The sequence below is a fragment of the Accipiter gentilis genome, chromosome 1, assembly GCF_929443795.1.
Source record: "Accipiter gentilis chromosome 1, bAccGen1.1, whole genome shotgun sequence".
NCBI classification, from domain to species: domain Eukaryota; kingdom Metazoa; phylum Chordata; class Aves; order Accipitriformes; family Accipitridae; genus Astur; species Astur gentilis.
In genome coordinates, this window is record NC_064880.1 from 34437255 (window position 1) to 34454460 (window position 17206).

At 35.9% G+C, this 17206-nt stretch overlaps 1 protein-coding gene across 1 annotated transcript in view; it reads left to right on the forward strand.

Annotated features, from left to right (window-relative positions):
- Nucleotides 1–4648: 4648 nt before the first annotated feature.
- LOC126040775 (sodium channel protein type 2 subunit alpha-like) overlaps nt 4649–17206 on the forward strand; it is a 78675-nt gene continuing 66117 nt past the window's right edge. Inside the window, exons 1-2 of the mRNA XM_049805657.1 lie at nt 4649–4812; nt 14341–14589. The gene's annotated coding sequence lies outside the window, so the exon portion shown is untranslated. The remainder of the gene's footprint in view (nt 4813–14340; nt 14590–17206) is intronic.

Here is a 17206-nt window from a genome sequence, read left to right on the forward strand (position 1 = left end):
TGTGATTGTAATTCATCTGAATGACCGGAAAGTTGTAACTAGAGGTCAATATTTTGGAAACATGTAGGCACATATGGAAGGCGGTCGGGGTGGTTTATGCTTTGAGAATTATTTCAATTAATTTTTACTAAAATGATGGAATTATTGGGACCACGTTGCCTGTAGCCATTTGGGTATGGCCTTTGTATTGTTTTTCTACCAGAATAGGAGGGGTCTAACTATTATTTAGTAACATTAGTGTTAAAATAATTTTGTATTATTATTGAAAGCTACAACCATTAAAGTACAGACTCCTGATCACATACCTTTATTATGATATTATTACGAATAACTCAGAGCAGATAATTTTTCAGATAGTATGTTCCGTGGCCAGTTAAAATATCGTAGCAGTCAAAGGCTTAAGTTACTGTGAAGTCCTTATACTTTTAAGTGATGCTATACAAACAGAATATTATGTTATTACTGTTGATACAGCAAGGATGTGGAGTTGAGGTGTATCCTCTGGCTCCTCTTTACCCCAGGAAGTTCTGCAGTTCTGTTCTGTAGCATTTGCCTGCTTGCCACATTTTGTATTTTCTTTCCCAGTTTTGAAATTCCACATGTGCAACCTACAAGTTTTTGAATAAAAAGAGACTGTAGAAACTCCTTTGCAAGCCTACCACTGATCTTCCTTAAATGTCAGACCAGATTCTTCCACTGCAGTTGAGTGTATTGCCTTCCCTAATTTTTGCTTACCACCCTAAGCAGGAGTCAAATAAAAAGAGTCTCAAGTAAAAGTGCAGATTATTTGCTGGAAAGCCACTATGGCAGGTCCATGGCTTGTAAATATACTTTAGTAACTCTGGTACAAAATTTATTACAAACAGGTTTTTTGATTCTGCACTCTAGAGACAAAAAGGAGGAAAAAAGAAAGAAACCAAAGGTGGGAGAATACGATTATACAGTCGAACTTGAATTAAAGTCAGATCCATCACACTTAGCTAAATGATTGCAGTTTAGGTCACTTTCAAAGGCTAATACTGGTAAGTAGTTGAAGGAATAGCTATGACAGCATGTCTTGTATTTTGGTGCCTTTAAGTACGTGCTACTTTGACAAATTATGAGTAGTGTAACGTAGAGCGTTCACAAAAGTGCCTGAGAAGTATGAAAGAGAATTATTGTCCAAAAATAATGGTATTAATCAAACAAAATCAAAATTTGATGTTAAAACAAGCTGATGACCGCATTGCTAAGAAGTTACATGTGAGCTATGTACAGGGTTTGCCCTTATATGAGACCTCATACAGGGGCTGTACGCATTCGTGTTTAACACTTCAAAATTATATTTCTCTTTGCAACTAAGATACTTCAACATTTCTGTTCCAGCTGTTCAGTTAAAAGTGACTGAATAGCTTTGCATTTATTCACTCATTACTGAGAGCATAACTGCACCTGGGGCAGCATTCCCAGACAAACAGATTATTTAGAAATGTCAGGGCTTCTCAAGTTATATCTTTAAACGTAATTCTGAAATGAACTTTCAGTGGTGATTCATTAAAAGTTGTACTAATAATTTACATTGAAACAAGTGCCAGGCTGGCATTGTTATAAATTACTTTTGTCAAAGCAGTCTATTTGTTGTTGTCTTTTAAATAACCACTTTTGCTTTTCAGATCTGGCAGTTGACTGTTCCGTGGGACCTAGTGGGGCAGAGGAAAGGAAGGAGAGAGATTTTGTATACATAATATGTATACATTTGATATACGTAGTATGTGTCGCATATATGCACTTTATATAGATTTGTGGTGAAAGATCATTTTTTTAAATGAAATTTTCATGTTTAAAAATTTAGAGGGGTGTGTGTGGGGGTTGTTCCATATAGATGGTTTGATGTATTTATAGTATAAATATATATTTATGCGTATTGCATAGTCATTTATTTCTGCCCTGTTGTTCCACTGATAAATTAAAAAAGTGCTAAGGTATTAAGAACATGATTCAAACTCTGTTTCAGTAAATCAAAGACTCTGGCTGGTTTCAACGACTTTGAATCACTATACAGGCAATCCTGTACATTGATTAAAGAAGAATATGAGCCACATGTGAGCCATATTCATAAATGAGTATTTATCATGACTTTTTGTGGCATGATCTTTCCTACAAACAAAACTTTTCCTTTCTGGATTTTTTTTTTTTTTTTTAGTGTGAGGGTTGGTAATTGTTTAAATCAGTGACACAACATTTCTCTAATATCAGACCTACACCTATGAGAAGGCTGTCTTGGTATAGATGAATACATTACGTACAGTCATTGTGCCAACTGGTACGTCATAGAAGATTGCAATCAATATAAGGGTATATATAAGGGTACAATATAAGGGTACGGCAAGAAAGCAGGACTGGAGGTTCTCTAGTAATATGATGTTAATCTAACAATTTCTTGGAACATCAGCACATAAAAATTAGTTATCCTAAGAATATGCTCTTATAAAACTTGTCAGAGAATCAAATCTCTGAACTGGCTCAGGTTCAAACCTGCTTTATATACACCCTTTTCTGCTGGAATTACACTGCTGGTATTAAGGACTATATTTCCTATTTTTTAATGAACTTGAAATAATTTGTTATGTAGATTAGGATTTCTTTATTTTTCCAGGAGAAGCAGATTCAACATGTATAACCCACCCTTAATTGGCATGTTACTAGATGATGATTGCATTTGGACTATGACATAAAGACTTTCTAAAGAAAACTTCCAAAGACCGCTAAGAAAAAATTTTAGAAATAAAAATAATAAGAAACTCAGCACGTAAACAAATGAAAGTCCTATCCAAGGACTGGTTTGATTTTCAAACCACAGTATGGTTGCAAAACAATGTCTCTAAGCAGTTTCAAATCAAGACACCAGCTTCTGTCCATTCATGGGTTTGCTAAATTAGCATGATGTTACGAAACCAAAACCAATGCTCTAGAGACGATGAACATTTTTATTAAAAGTACATTCCTTTTTAATTTCTGAAAGTTTGAAAATGTAAACATTAAAATCAAAAGGAGAAAAAAATCTCTTTTTTTCTTATCAAACTGTGGTATATGTTCACACCCTCAAACTCTTTTTGAAATGAAAGGGGGGATTTGCTTGAACAGGATCAGGAGCGCCAGTTTTACAAAAACAAATGAGAAAAGTAATGCAGCTGCATTTGCAAGCAAGGGGAACACCTTCTTCACTTAATATACAGAGATTATTCTGTACATACAGAATAAATACATCCTCTGAAAATGTATTTCTAATTGCTGTTATCAGCCAAATTCAGGATTTTGGTATTCATATGCGTCAAGCACGCAGCAAGCTTCACTGAAATCAACAGGACTACTCACAAATGGACACAATTGCTGAAAGACCGTGGTTTAAGTATGCTTATTTAAATAGGGATATCTGTGTGATATTAGAGATAAGGGACATCAGTTGTAGGCAGTTGTCACCGCTACTGCTGCTTGGTGTGGTTGTGGTTCGGTGGTGGCCATCAGACCGGACTCGCGCCGGCTGCCTTGGAGTCCTGGCTTCCAAAACGAAGTATGTGACAAGTGGGACAGAGATTGGGGCTATCTCTAGCCACTGCTGAAGAGGTACTTAAAGAAATACAGGAGCTACCAGATAGAGAGCAACATATTCATTGTCTCTTCCACTCTCTTGTTTTGCGAAATAATGTTTGGTCATTAAATCCCACATGGCTGAACAAAGCTGGTAGCTTGATTTTACGTGGGTTGGGAAGTGTAGTGGTCTCTAACCCAAGGCTGTGAGTCGATATATTGCACACACTTGCTGACATTGCTCAGCGTTTCTACGTCTTGCTTTCCACAGACACAATACTCCTCAAACTGACATGCAGGACAAAATAATATGTTGCCTGAAGCACATTGTTCACTCAATACTGTTGCCCACAGACCGGGCGATGTTAGAGCCACCGCTCTAATAATTCTTCCCCGGGTGGGCAGAGGAATCCCAGGTAAGCAAATGTAAATCCATACGTGCCCAGGAATCCTGTCTGAGGGAAAGACTTTGAGCTGTGCTTTTCACGTAAGCGTGGAACATTTTACGCACGTAAAAGAAATGAACATGATGCCAAAAATGCATGGTAGTATTTAATGAATAAGACAGTATCAAGATAATCAGCAAGCTCAGCATACGCCAGTGAGGGGTGCAGTCAGTGTCTAAGCTCTCTTATTTACACATTTCTCTCTTCCTGTGGATTTTTAAAGGAAACGGCACATTTAAAACTGTATGTTTTGCAGAATGTATATAGACATGCGTTTAAATTTAATTTTACTGTTTTCAGAAAAAGTCTTTAAAGGGGTTATTCAATAATCGGTGTGGTTTTGTTGGTCTGCTTTGTTTCTTGCCTGGAGGAACTTAACTCCAGAGGAGCTGTTTGAAGTGTAGGTCAGCGTCACCTGGGATAAAGCCGCCTCATAAGCGGATGCTTTGTACGCATTCATTATCTTTACCAGTAGGTGGAGCTGCCACGTTAGGTGCTGCATTTTTTTTCACTTCTCCCCTCCATTCCCCCACCCTGCACTCCCCCCTTCTCCTAATAAGCTGTTTTCTGATATATGTTGGGTACCATAGAGTGAGACTGAGAACAGGAAGCGGAGGCAGAATCAGAGAGGATTCTGGAAAGGTCTCTGTGTTTTCTTTTCCACTGAGAATACAGAAATTATAATTAATTACTAAAGCTTTGTGGATGGAAATCTGGACTATTTCAGGAGGAGACATATATTACCGTATTATTTTTGGATGCTGGGCTTTGCAGTGATTTGTCATTCTCTTTCAATCAGGTAAGCTGGCAAAACATTTAATTGTACCCATAATAGATCTTGGCAATATGATCTTTTCCACATTTTGGAATCGGATTGTACCCTCTGGTTTGCTGTTAAGGTAGAGCCAAAGATGGAATGGGGAATTCAAAGCCATTTTGTACTGACTGATTGTGATGATGGTGTGATTTTTTTCCATTTTAACCTCGTTAAATCTGATATCTGGCCTCTTACTCTTAATGTGATGTTGTAATGCAGTAGTCTCACTTGCAAAATCTGATCATTTTATAATCAAGGTATACTAAATTAATTCCTAGCATTTTATAGAAGTGACCTTGTTTCCTAAGAAGAAAAATCTGGTGATATTCAGGCTCAGGAACAGCAGGTCTCACAAGATTCTAAGCATCTCAGATTCTGATGATCCAGGAATAAAATCTATGTGGCTTGTTACTGCTATTTTCAATATATATATGCTATTTGAAGAAATTCCCTTATTAGCTAGATTTTGTAAAAGATATATAAGGAAATATTTTCCTTCTGTGCCATTTTTTTTGCATGGTTGTGTGTCTCTGTATGAGAGAAGGGGCTCACCAACTGTTAATTAACCAGAGGTCCACACCGACAATACAGTTCACATTTTGTCTGTAACATTACTGTTTACCTTAATATATGCTTCTTAATAAGACTGTTTGAATAAATCAGCACAAGAATTATTCTATTTCTTCATGTTATTGTCCATTTATCTATTGTCTCATTCATTGTTATCAGTAATAACTAAAGCCATCAGTTCTCAAAGGTAAAAGGAATATATGTATTGAAGATCACTTTGATGTGTGAATTCTTTTTTTCAGTAGTGGTTCTACAGACACACGTTCACATTAAAACTATATATGTTATCAGAGTATTAATTTGGAAATTATTTCCAAGAGAAAACAGTAGACATTAAAAAAATGACAAAAAAAGATACAGCAGAATAAGGAGCCCACTGTTTACAAATCACCACCTCAATCCATGTAAGAAAAAGAAAGCAGGATTGGGTCTCAGGTGGTACTCTGAATAGCAAGTGTGGCCTGTACCTGAAGTAGTGATATGAAAGAATGAAGTTTTTAATTTGTATTTTTATGGTGCCAAATCAATGTACCTGTCGTGTCCTTGTGTAACTTCAAAATAAATAAATAATGACAATGATGATGTTTGTTTGAAAAACATATCATGTTTGTGCTTTCATAATTGATTTGTCAAGAAATCAGTTTCAGAAGATGACTTTTTATCTCTAACAGTTTAATATTTAATTTTTACTCTCTTGCACATCTCCATTTTGGGAGGAAAGATTGTTAAAGACTAGAATGTGAGCTGCTGCAGTAATCTGAAGCTTCATAGCACTTGTTAAACACATATGTTGTTTATTAGGCCTTGATATTTATAGAAATTATGCTTGTGGTGTTAGCTTATGATTTTTCCCTCTAATGAGAAGAAGTTAAGAGTCCATACCGATTTTCTTCGCTGTGCCAATTAAGCTCAGTATTGTAAGGTTCTGTTTAGATGATACTAGATGCTAGCAGAGGTAGAGACTTTCGCGTTTTTATTGAAGAACATGAAACAATTCCCTGTGCCCTATCAGATTCTGTCAGAGTGGTAGTTTGGTCATTTCCCTTTATTATGAGGTAACCTGGAGTGGGGAGTGATCAAGGGAAATGAGAAAGTATGGAAAGTCTGGGGGTTTTAATCAATATGCTGATGACACATTTTGTGTTTTCACCTCTTTTTCTTCATCAGATAGCATTAGATGAGTTCGCTTGTACCTTATGAAGATTAGGCATGGAGATAAATTTATTTGCCCTCAGAAGACTAAGGATTTTAGAAGCAAAAAGGATGGTGGGATGTAAGATGGAACTTTCTGACTGATGGTATCCATTTCCTTCTGCTACTCATGTTCTCAGCCCTATGTAATTTGTTATGCGTATGCTATGTATTAATTACGTTGCTGGAGTTCCACAACTTTTGATGGATCAGAAAATAGCAGATACTAAGAGAGTTCTTTGTGCAAGGCAAGAAAGTTATGACCTTGTTCTCTAACATGCAAATCGTGTCCCGTTTTACCCATATGCTGTTCTTGCCATAAGGTGACAATGAAAAAATTGCTTGAACTCTGCTTGACAGTAAGATAAATGAGAAGTTTAATGCAAGTTAGAGAAAATAAATGCAAGTTTCTGATATTTGGTACTTTATTTGTTAAGATGATATATTTGTTGAACTCTGAAAATGACTATTGAAAGTAACTTTCAGGAAATTACATTTACACTGTTCTTTATCAAAAAATTCTAGTTAGAAACTTAACTTTCAGAAGTCTAATTAGCGTTTTTGCCACTCAGTGTATCACTTCTATATTTTTTTACCTTATAGTTGTTAATCAGTAATATATACTGTTGCCATTTGGAGGGAATATTGTTTTTTCACCCTTACTTGAATAAATAAAAGGTTTAAAATATCATAATGAAATTGATGCTTGCTAGTTCAGACTGCTTACAGAACAAACGTGTACACTCTGAGCTGTGGCTTCAGTGGGCCCATCAAATCAAGCGTCAACCACCATAAAATCCATCTATAGGAAACTGCATCCTCTTCATTGGAAAGCTACTGTTACTCATTACAGCTAATACTCCTGATTAATATCTCTGAAGCATATTGCCAATGGCATCTCTCCCTAAGTTTGGTGTTGAGTCCCCTCCTATAGAACCTTGATATTGGAGGTGGTATCTTACAACCAGTTCACCTGCTTTCATCAAAATTTTCTTTATGAACAAACGGAATCCCTAGTATATTACTGTGATAGTGTTATTGCTTGATTTTCCTTGTCTTATGGTGAGGTAAAGCAGAGGGACGAGGGATAAGAGCAGCTCAGGCAGAGACTGTATTACTTAAAAATATAAATATAGAGTAGGAGCACCATATGCTCTTGAGTAACTATAATGTGAGCGTACTACCACTGTAATCCTAAACAGGAGTAAGCGAGTTAAATTCCAGGTCACAAAAGTATCTAGTCTCTCAGTTGTTCATTATCCATCCCAAAATTATTTCTTTCCATAACAAAGAAACCCCCAAACCAAAAGCACTAGCCAAGCCATTCCAAAACTGTCATTTCAAATTGTTGCTAAACTTCAAAGTGGTCACCAGTCTTGGTAATGTCTTCCTACAAAAAATTACTGTTCACTTACTCTACCAACTATGACAGATCATAGGATGTGTTTTACAGTAAAAAAATGCAACTAAGTTAAAACTTAATTAAGCTTTTATGAGGCTCTTTCACTGTAAAAACCTTAAGGAAAAGGTTATTTATGCTCAGATTAATTATTTGTCCAGTTATTTGTTCTTTATTGTTATTGATCTCTTCTTACTAAGTAGTTTTACTTAGGCAAGTGTAATCATAGAGCAATCACGTGCACAGATCCCTTTTCAACCTGGAATCGTTTTCTCTGCTACTTCTCTGGATTCCTGACTTGATCCGTCAACTTCCTGGACGTCATATATCCTTATCAAATGATCACAGTTTGAATATGTATGTACTGGCTGTGTAGTCCATATGCAGTGAGTCTGGCACATCCCAGGTATATCAACTGCATACATGCTGTACTGTTGAGCTACCTGCTCAGCAAAGCTGCTGTTTCCCATACGTTGAGTCACTACATTATGTGTAGATCAGCTAAACAGCATGTACAGCTGACTCCCTATGCCTGCACTGCATCAGGCACATCCTCATACTTCTCTGCAGGATTTCCTGAATGAAAGTATGAGGGACACTAGTAAATCTGAAAGGATATCACAGAGGCCAGTGTGGAAAATGGCTGAGAAGAGTATCAGTACTATTGGCTCTGTGATCCCCTTTACTATGTCCCAGTACAACCACGCAACAGGAAGATCTTGGGATAGAGATACATAGCAGGCAATTTCCATTTATAGATGATTCATGCTTAAATTAGACATTGCTTATTTAATACTAGGTCCTGCTTTTTGATATGAGAAGGGAGCAGTGTTTCTGACCTTTTAGCTTAATTTATTTTAAAAACAATGTGAAGTGAGAAACTTCCTTTATGTGTGTGTGAAATCTGGGGCTAGCACAAATTGTTGCATGGTCCGCTTAACCATAAAATATTATTATGTATGATTACATATAGGTTTCTAAGAAGTTACAAGTTTGTATTTAAAATCACTACAGAAATGCAGATGAAGAATTAAAATGAGCAAGGAATAAAAGGAAATTAATTGTTCACAGGAAAAATGTTCCTTTTATATAGGGCAACATGGCACTACGTGGCCTGGCTACTGTATTCATTGAGAAAAAACTGCCATCATTTCTCATAAATCATGTCCTTCCACTGTCTGGTAGTCCTGGGATAGGAGTAGAAATTTCCTGAGCCCATGTAGCCTGAATTTGGGCCCACATGTCCCAGATTCTTGCCTACATTGTTTTGAGTATCCTGAAAAGTCTGCCCTTTCTTATGTGCTATTGTACTATCTTTTAATATTTGGACACAGTGAGGAATTCCAAATATATGTTGGTTAAAAATATACTCTTTAACCAAACCAAAGTTCTTGGTCTAATTTTAAATATGTCCAAATAAGTTTTCAGATGTTAAAAAGAATGCGCTTTGTTAGCAAACTCTCACTGCTTTTTCAAAAGCCAGTCACAGAGTACAACTATGTAACTGACTTTGATACAAGAATATTTTTATGCCTTTTTATTCATGTTTGAAGTAAATGTGTGGTGATCCTGGAAACCTGAAGGTGAGTTCACCTCTGTCTCACCTAAAAACACAGATTTTTTTTTTTTGTTTCTCAAATGCAGTTAACGTGCTACCAACTTGATTTCCTTGGGCACTGACATTTCTCTACAGTTACTACTGTTAAGACCATTTACTTTTGAATGTATATGTGATTGTGCAGTCGTTAAGTAATAAGGATCAAGCTAGTAGAGTACAAAATAAGGATATTAAGTGACAGGAATGAAGAAGCCCTATACATTTTAGAAAGCAAGACTTTTTTTCACCACAGATAAATTGTTCTTATTTGAACAGATACTTGAGTGTGTTTTCCATTGAAAAGCACTCTTCAGAGGGAAAGAATTCCCTAAATCTAAACTGTGTCCAAAAATTCAAGTTTCCTGTGATAACTTTTATGTTACACAGAGAGAGCAAACACATCATTTAAATGATGAGTGAAGGCATATGCCAAACTTGCACTCTTGCACCTGATCAAGGAACAAAGCAACTGCCACTTACCACAAACAGCTTTGAATCTTTTTTAAAAATTCTGTTTAACTTTATTTTAACTTAAATCCCAATCGTCTGCAAAACTTGTGTACAACAGATGAAAGCAAAAGTGCTAGGGTTTACAATAAGAAAAACAATCTATTTATAATGTTATATTAGGCCTGAATGGAATAAACTTGTTGACAGAAATAAGTAGTTACTCTCAAAAGGCCCAAGGGTCCAAGGTCAGACTGAACTGAAAGAGGGCAATCCTAATGTTTACTTTCATTCAGATGAAATGTCTGAAGAAAAGCCTGTCACTAATATTTAAGGCCAAAATGTTCATATGAAGAAGTCTGACCCGAGACAGAAGTTTTGACCAAAAGCAATATAAAAAAAAATTCAACTTGTGCTAGGAAGGGATTTGTTCCTACCGAGTGAAGTTAAAACTGAGTATTAAAGGAGTCTTCCTGAAAGGTTTTTGCTAACACCAGTTTAAATTACTTTCCATGTATTTCATACACATCAATTTGCTTTAGTTTGTGTTGTAAAAGGAAGAATACCAGAATTCTAGTAGCTGCTATAACACTAGCTATCATTCTGTAGTGTGTATTACTTAAAGCTATAGGCCTGTAATTAGTACAGTACTTTGCTAATATACTTAAATTTCAACATTACAAGAGACACCTTTTAAAGAGGTGGTAGAACCTGTAACTCATAAGCTTTGCTCCTTTGGATTTTTTACATACAGGTTGTGACTAGATCAAAGTCATAATTCCATAATCCATTTGGAAAATATTCCAAATTTAGGGCTTGGTTAAGTTGTATTAGGCACTTCCATGATGCCTGAATGAACGCCTTGAAGAAATCCGTGTACATTTTTCATGTGCTGTGTTAAACCACAGGTATAAAGCACTCTATTTTCATGTTGACTTTTTGTGCATTTTCCTCCTTGTGTAGTAGCGTTCACATTCAGCTGAGAATTGTGTGTAAGCCTCTCAGCCAGAAGTTCCAATTTTTCCCTTTCGGTTTCCTAGACAACTGTCAAAGTCTAAATACAATCCATTAATCTTGTGCTATGCAAAGTTTATTCTTTCATATTTTGTATTGATTAGTTTCTGAGGCTTAGTAAGACTAGGAAAGTAAGTGTTCCAGCTGCATGATTCTTAATGATTCAGTTAATTTTCTGAATTTAGTTTGTTATTTCTTTTTAGGTTCATAAGCAATATTTTCTGTTGCAAATGCATTTTCATAAGCTCCCCTAGAAAAATTTAGAAAAGAGTATTACTTTACAAACAGACCTTTCTATTATTTTTACACAGCAAAATTGATACTGCAATGTATTTAGATATTGCTAACTGATGTGTTATTGTGACTTTCACACCTCCACAGTGGATACTGGTGTATGTTCCAGTGTTTCATTTGTCAACACATTTGAATTTTAGTTTGAGTACAAAAAAATATTAGGAATTAGTTGAATCTAGGTTATGGGGAACACGCAACAAATAATTCTGAATCTGGACAATTAATTTGGTGGATAACTCTGTTTCTTGTTAATCTAAAACCAGGTTAACATTTTTATAATCACTTAACACTTCAAATGTCCATAAAGTGGCCCACGATTTCCATTCATTGTCTGGCATCCATCTCTAACACAAGATTTCGCTTAGTTGAAACCATCATTGGCATATTGTCCTATAACAGTCTTTATAAGAGTATCTAATTTTGAATAAGCCTATGTCTTTTCTAAATCACATTTCGGATGGAATCACACATTTTGCCACAGGACAATGTGACAATAATATGCAACTGTCTTTTCCAGCTCATTGAAAGGGAGCTCAAGTGCATGAGGATATAGTTTGAAAATTTTTTTGAAGCAATATCATATCTCAGAATTTGAAGGATATTCTAACCAGTCTTAAAATAAATGCTGATGCCACATAGGCAGAAGAGTTCAGGAAAGAGTCCCACAGGAAAGAAAAAGTATAGTCTGTCCATTAGGAATCACTCTGACTAGGCCTGAGATTTTACCTATGATTCAGTCTCAGAAGCTGAATCAGGATAATCTATCCCAAATAAAAATTATTTTGGTCAACATGATATCAGCCAAAATAATTTTCTGTTGTCACTTTCAGCTACAGTAAAACTGTATAATCTGGACCTGCCTATGAAAATTTCTAGTCTTGAGGTGAGAACCAAAGACATTAGATTAAAAAAAAAAAAACAAAGTATTTTTTTTAAATGTATTGTAAATATCTGCATTACACGGAAAAAAATGCTAAAAACCACATGAGGTAAGTTATTAATAATTGAAATTCTGTAATGAAATTACTCTGACATGGCCTAGGCCTATTATAAATTCATGACAAAGGGCTCACAATTCTGCCAACCTCCTTCCTTCAGTTTTTGCTGTGACTACCACTGATACTACTATACTACCATGATGTATAGCATTAGTAGATAGAAAGCTGCATCTCTTATCCATTGGAGATACAGCAAATACAAACATACGTAGGATGTAATAAATAGGGAGGTGGAGACTAGGTGATAGGGTTGCATGTGAAAAAGGGTTCTTTGCCTTGTGTTCTAATTCAAAACACAGATTTGTTGAAATTACCTGCACTCCTAGAGTAATTAACAATTTTCACATTAAAGATGAATTCCTCAACACACATCAAAGATGAATTCCTCAACTTTATGCAAACTGGCAAATATTTTAACAGCTGGATAGAAGTTACACCCCCTCTTTTGAAAATAATGTCATATGAATGATTAGTATTAGTGATTACTCTTTTATTAGGAAGCTATAGTATGCCTTTCATATTATTTTAAAACTTGCAAGCAACAGCACTTACACATTTTGCTTACTTGCGCTGTATCTGACCGTGAGATCAGATTTCAGCCACAACACTACTTCAGAGACAGAATCCAGATGTACCCAATAGGCAAATGGATGGGGAAATCCCCTACATACCCCCAGGTAAAGCTGCATTCGGTGGAAAATATGCATTGGTGGATAAGTAGCATTGGTGGCAGTAGGAGAGTCATGATCCCCTGAGGTTAGTACTGGAGACACAGCTTTCAGATGTCTTCAGTGGAGCCTCTTCAGTAGTGACTCACCACAGTAAGATGTGCTGAATCAGTGCCTTACTCAAAATGACCGGGACGTTGAAAGAGTTTGCTGTTAGCAATCGTTGGAATGACTTAACGTTACATTATTAAACAAACAGAAGCTCTAATTGGGGTACCTCCTATTGTATCTTTGGGAAAAATGTAATTCTAGATTAATAATAACTAGTACTAGGTAAAATCTAGGTTAGTTTTTGAAATATATTTTTTGTAGGAGTACTTGTAGATCTTCTATCTTTATAAATAAGAGAAGCAGTGCTGTAGTAGAAAGCTTTCACTTTCTGTTTGCCCATCTCCTGTGTTCTCTTTGGCCTGACCTGTGTCTACACTGATTTTCTTTGTCTACAGAGTTTCTACAGTGGCTTCTCATTCTCACTATATTTGGAGAAAAGTATTGTTAAGGGCTGTTTAAGCAGGAGAAGAGACCTAGAAAAGAAGGATGTCTTCTTTTTCTTTTCTTCTCTAGGACTAAAACCAAAATAACAACAGTAAAAAAAGTACAAAAAGAGACAGAAATATAGCAAGTTAAAATGAGAATACATGTCTTAAAGACATTTCGTCTCAATCTCAATGGCTGAAGACTAAAGTTTGCAAGCTGTAAGTAGACTATTTAAATGTAATGAACTAGATACTCAGATTATTAAAGCCTTAAAGACTGAGGAAGCCATAGCCAACCTTTGCTCAGCTTTTGTAATGACGCAATCTTTAAATTGAAGAACCTGGAAAAGAAATTGTCTTTTTCTTCTATTACTTTGCTTGGGATGAATAAAAAATTTTGTCACACGAAGAAAAAACCAGCATTCTCTAAGATAAATAACATGAAGAAGTATCCATATTTTCATGCAAATATAGACTGAATTAACTTCTATTCCTGGTTAAAGACAGTAAAGCCAGTGGGGAGTAATGATACACTGTGCAGTTCCCTAAGTGACAGATGAGAACACTCCTGTTTAGCCTGGGCACAGTTATCCCGTGTTTATAAAAGACTGCACTAGTCATGCAGTAATCTCAACAAGACCCATTTTTCCCTTTTAGCTAAAGCATGCAGAATAAATTGAATTTTTGAAAGTCATATCACTTAAATAATATTCTTAAATGTACTTTCGGTCTGTGTTAAGTTTTGTGGACTAACCCATGTTCCATCCTGCTTTTCCTAATGTCTCTTTGCTCTTAGGTGGGGAAAATGTGTCTATGTGGATATGTAGACTTTGTCTATTGCGATTAATTTTGAGGAGATTTGGACACAGCAACAAAGAATGAGAGAGTCTTGAAGAAACTTCAGTCTTGAAGAAGCTTCAGCTCCCAAGGAAAAACTTTTCTTACCAATTCCACTTTCTGCTAGAAATGCAGCCTTTTTGTTTTCCTGATAGCAAAAGATCCAGTGGCTAAATTCTGAGATCTGTCATTTCTTAGAAAAACAAAGGTAAGACTGTCTTTTCTTCTCAGACAGAAATAATGTTTCACTTCATAAGATGGCCATTTGATATAGCGCTATATATCTTCACTAAAATATCATTGGGAATATTAAATCAACATCTTTAATGAGGTCTAGCTGTAGAAATTTGTGTTACATGTATTGTAACTATTTTCCATTAGAAAGTAAGGATCTTTAACATTGGAAGGTATTTGAAAAATATTAATTAAGTACTGTATTCCATCTAGGTTGATGTGCTAAGACACTTCCTCTTCCTCTTCAATTGCATATGGTTTTCATTTGGCCTTCTTCAGGTTTCTCCAATACTTCCAGTATTCACACTTGATCTCTTTTTTCACACCTTCTCAGAGGCAACTTATGATGTTAAAGAAAATAGAAAGCAGGCCTGCATTTAAAGAATTCCTGGAGGTTTTGGTCAATTTTTATAAATAAATGGGTCAAAAAATTTATTTTGGGGGTTCTACAAATTGCAGGTATGTATATGAGGAATCCAGGTTCATTTGTTTACATAACCCATCTATTTTTGATTACCCCAATTTACTAGGTACCATGTATGTTGGACTTGATGTAAGAATCTTAATCCGCTATTTCCACTCCTAGGAAGGAGGAAAGAAGAAATAGGAACAAATTAATTCAAAAGCAAATGTTGAAGTGAGGTAGAAAGGGAAGAAAAGAGATGAGTGTGGAACAGCAGTGGGCACAAACAGGCAAATAAAAGGGGGGAAAGACTATCCATAGCAGTATCTTGGTGAGAGAGAGCAGCTTCCAAAGATATCCTCCAAAGAAACAGCTTCTGGATCTTTCAGACAGGTCTGAGATTGCTTGCCAGTCTGTAATGTAATCTGTTTTGAGTGTTTTCCCATCTGCCTAGTCTTTCACCAGTCAGATTGAACCTCACGTATTATATTCTACACAGATTTCCAAACTCTTACAGTACTTTCTTTTGTTGAGATTGGGGTTCTTAAGATTTAGTTAACATGCTTTCACACTTTATTGCAAGTCATTACTGAGGATATTAAATAAAATTGCATGTAACATCCCTGAAGCACCACATTAGTATGAATTCATTAGTATTAATTCATTAGTGCTTCCTGTATTTACTGTTCTTCAGTCAGGTTTCAGCCAATGTGAATGACCAATTCATACTCAGCCACTTATCACTACCCCATTCTAAATCCTTTTAAAGTAAGGTTTTATTAAGGAAATACTTCTGTTCCATACCATTATTAGTTGATTTCATATTCTCATAATAAGTAAGTATTTTGTCTTCTGTGATTTATTAATTTTATTAACAAATACTTGGTGGTGATTTCATGACTTTTATTTTCATTTAGTTACGTAACAGTAATGCCTATAGGCTACTGGGGCTGACTGACAAAAATTATAGTCATTGCTACAGTTAAATTATATTCTAAGGAAAATGACACAACATATGAATGATAAATGTTGGAAGGAATGGAAAAAAGAAAAACAAACCCTACATATTAGTCAGTTAGGACCTGGAACCACAAATTATCATAGTTCAAATTAGTAGATTACACTCAAAAGAAGAGGCAGGTTCTGGGCAGCTGCTAAATGCTGGAGGCTGTTTTCAGCTTTGAGGAAGTCACTCCTTTCCTTGAAAACAACTGCTTTTGTGGAACTGACATTCAGGGATTCCTTGGCTTAGGACCCATGGATAGTTTTGACTGGATATCTCTTCAGATATCTTAATTATCTCTGCATTGCATTGCATTTACCACTTTGGATTACAGCAGTGACATTTTGGGGCTCTTTTTGTCTTTTTTGGAGTTCTGTTTCTTATTCAAATATTTTTAAAGCAGTAAACAATAGTGTCAAGGTGCCAGGAAAAACAAGGTAAATGTCAGTTATGAAAACATAATAATCTATAACAGTAAAAAAATACCTCAAAGCACTTCAGCAGATAAGGGGATAGGTTTTTCTTTGTGAAACTAGCCTCTGTGCACAAATGCCATGAGAAATTCCAATAAAAATAGTTCATTTTAGATCATCTTCACAACCAACTAATATTTACCCATCCCCTTTCTTTTTTTAGGATAAATTGAATGCAGCATTACCCAGTTTGGAATTTGATCAGAGCATAGTAACTTAAACATAACTTTTCTTCACTTCCAGTGTCCTGGTTTCAGCTGGGATAGAGTTAACTGTCTTCCTAGTAGCTGGTACGGTGCTGTGTTTTGAGTTCAGTAGGCGAAGAATGTTGATAACACTGATGTTTTCAGTTGTTGCTCAGTAGTGTTTAGACTAAAGTCAAGGATTTTTCAGCTTCTCATGCCCAGCCAGTGAGAAAGCTGGAGGGGCACAAGAAGTTGGCCCAGGACACAGCCAGGGCAGCTGACCCAAACTGGCCAACAGGGAATTCCATACCATGGGACGTCCCATCCAGTATAGGGACTGGAAGGTGGGGGACGGGGAATCGCAGCTCCGGGACTGGCTGGGTGTTGGTCGGCGGGTGGTGAGCAATTGCCCTGCGTATCATTTGTATATTCCAGTCCTTTTATTACTACTATTGTCATTTTATTAGTGTTATCATTATCATTATTAGTTTCTTCTTTTCTGTTCTATTAAACCGTTCTTATCTCAA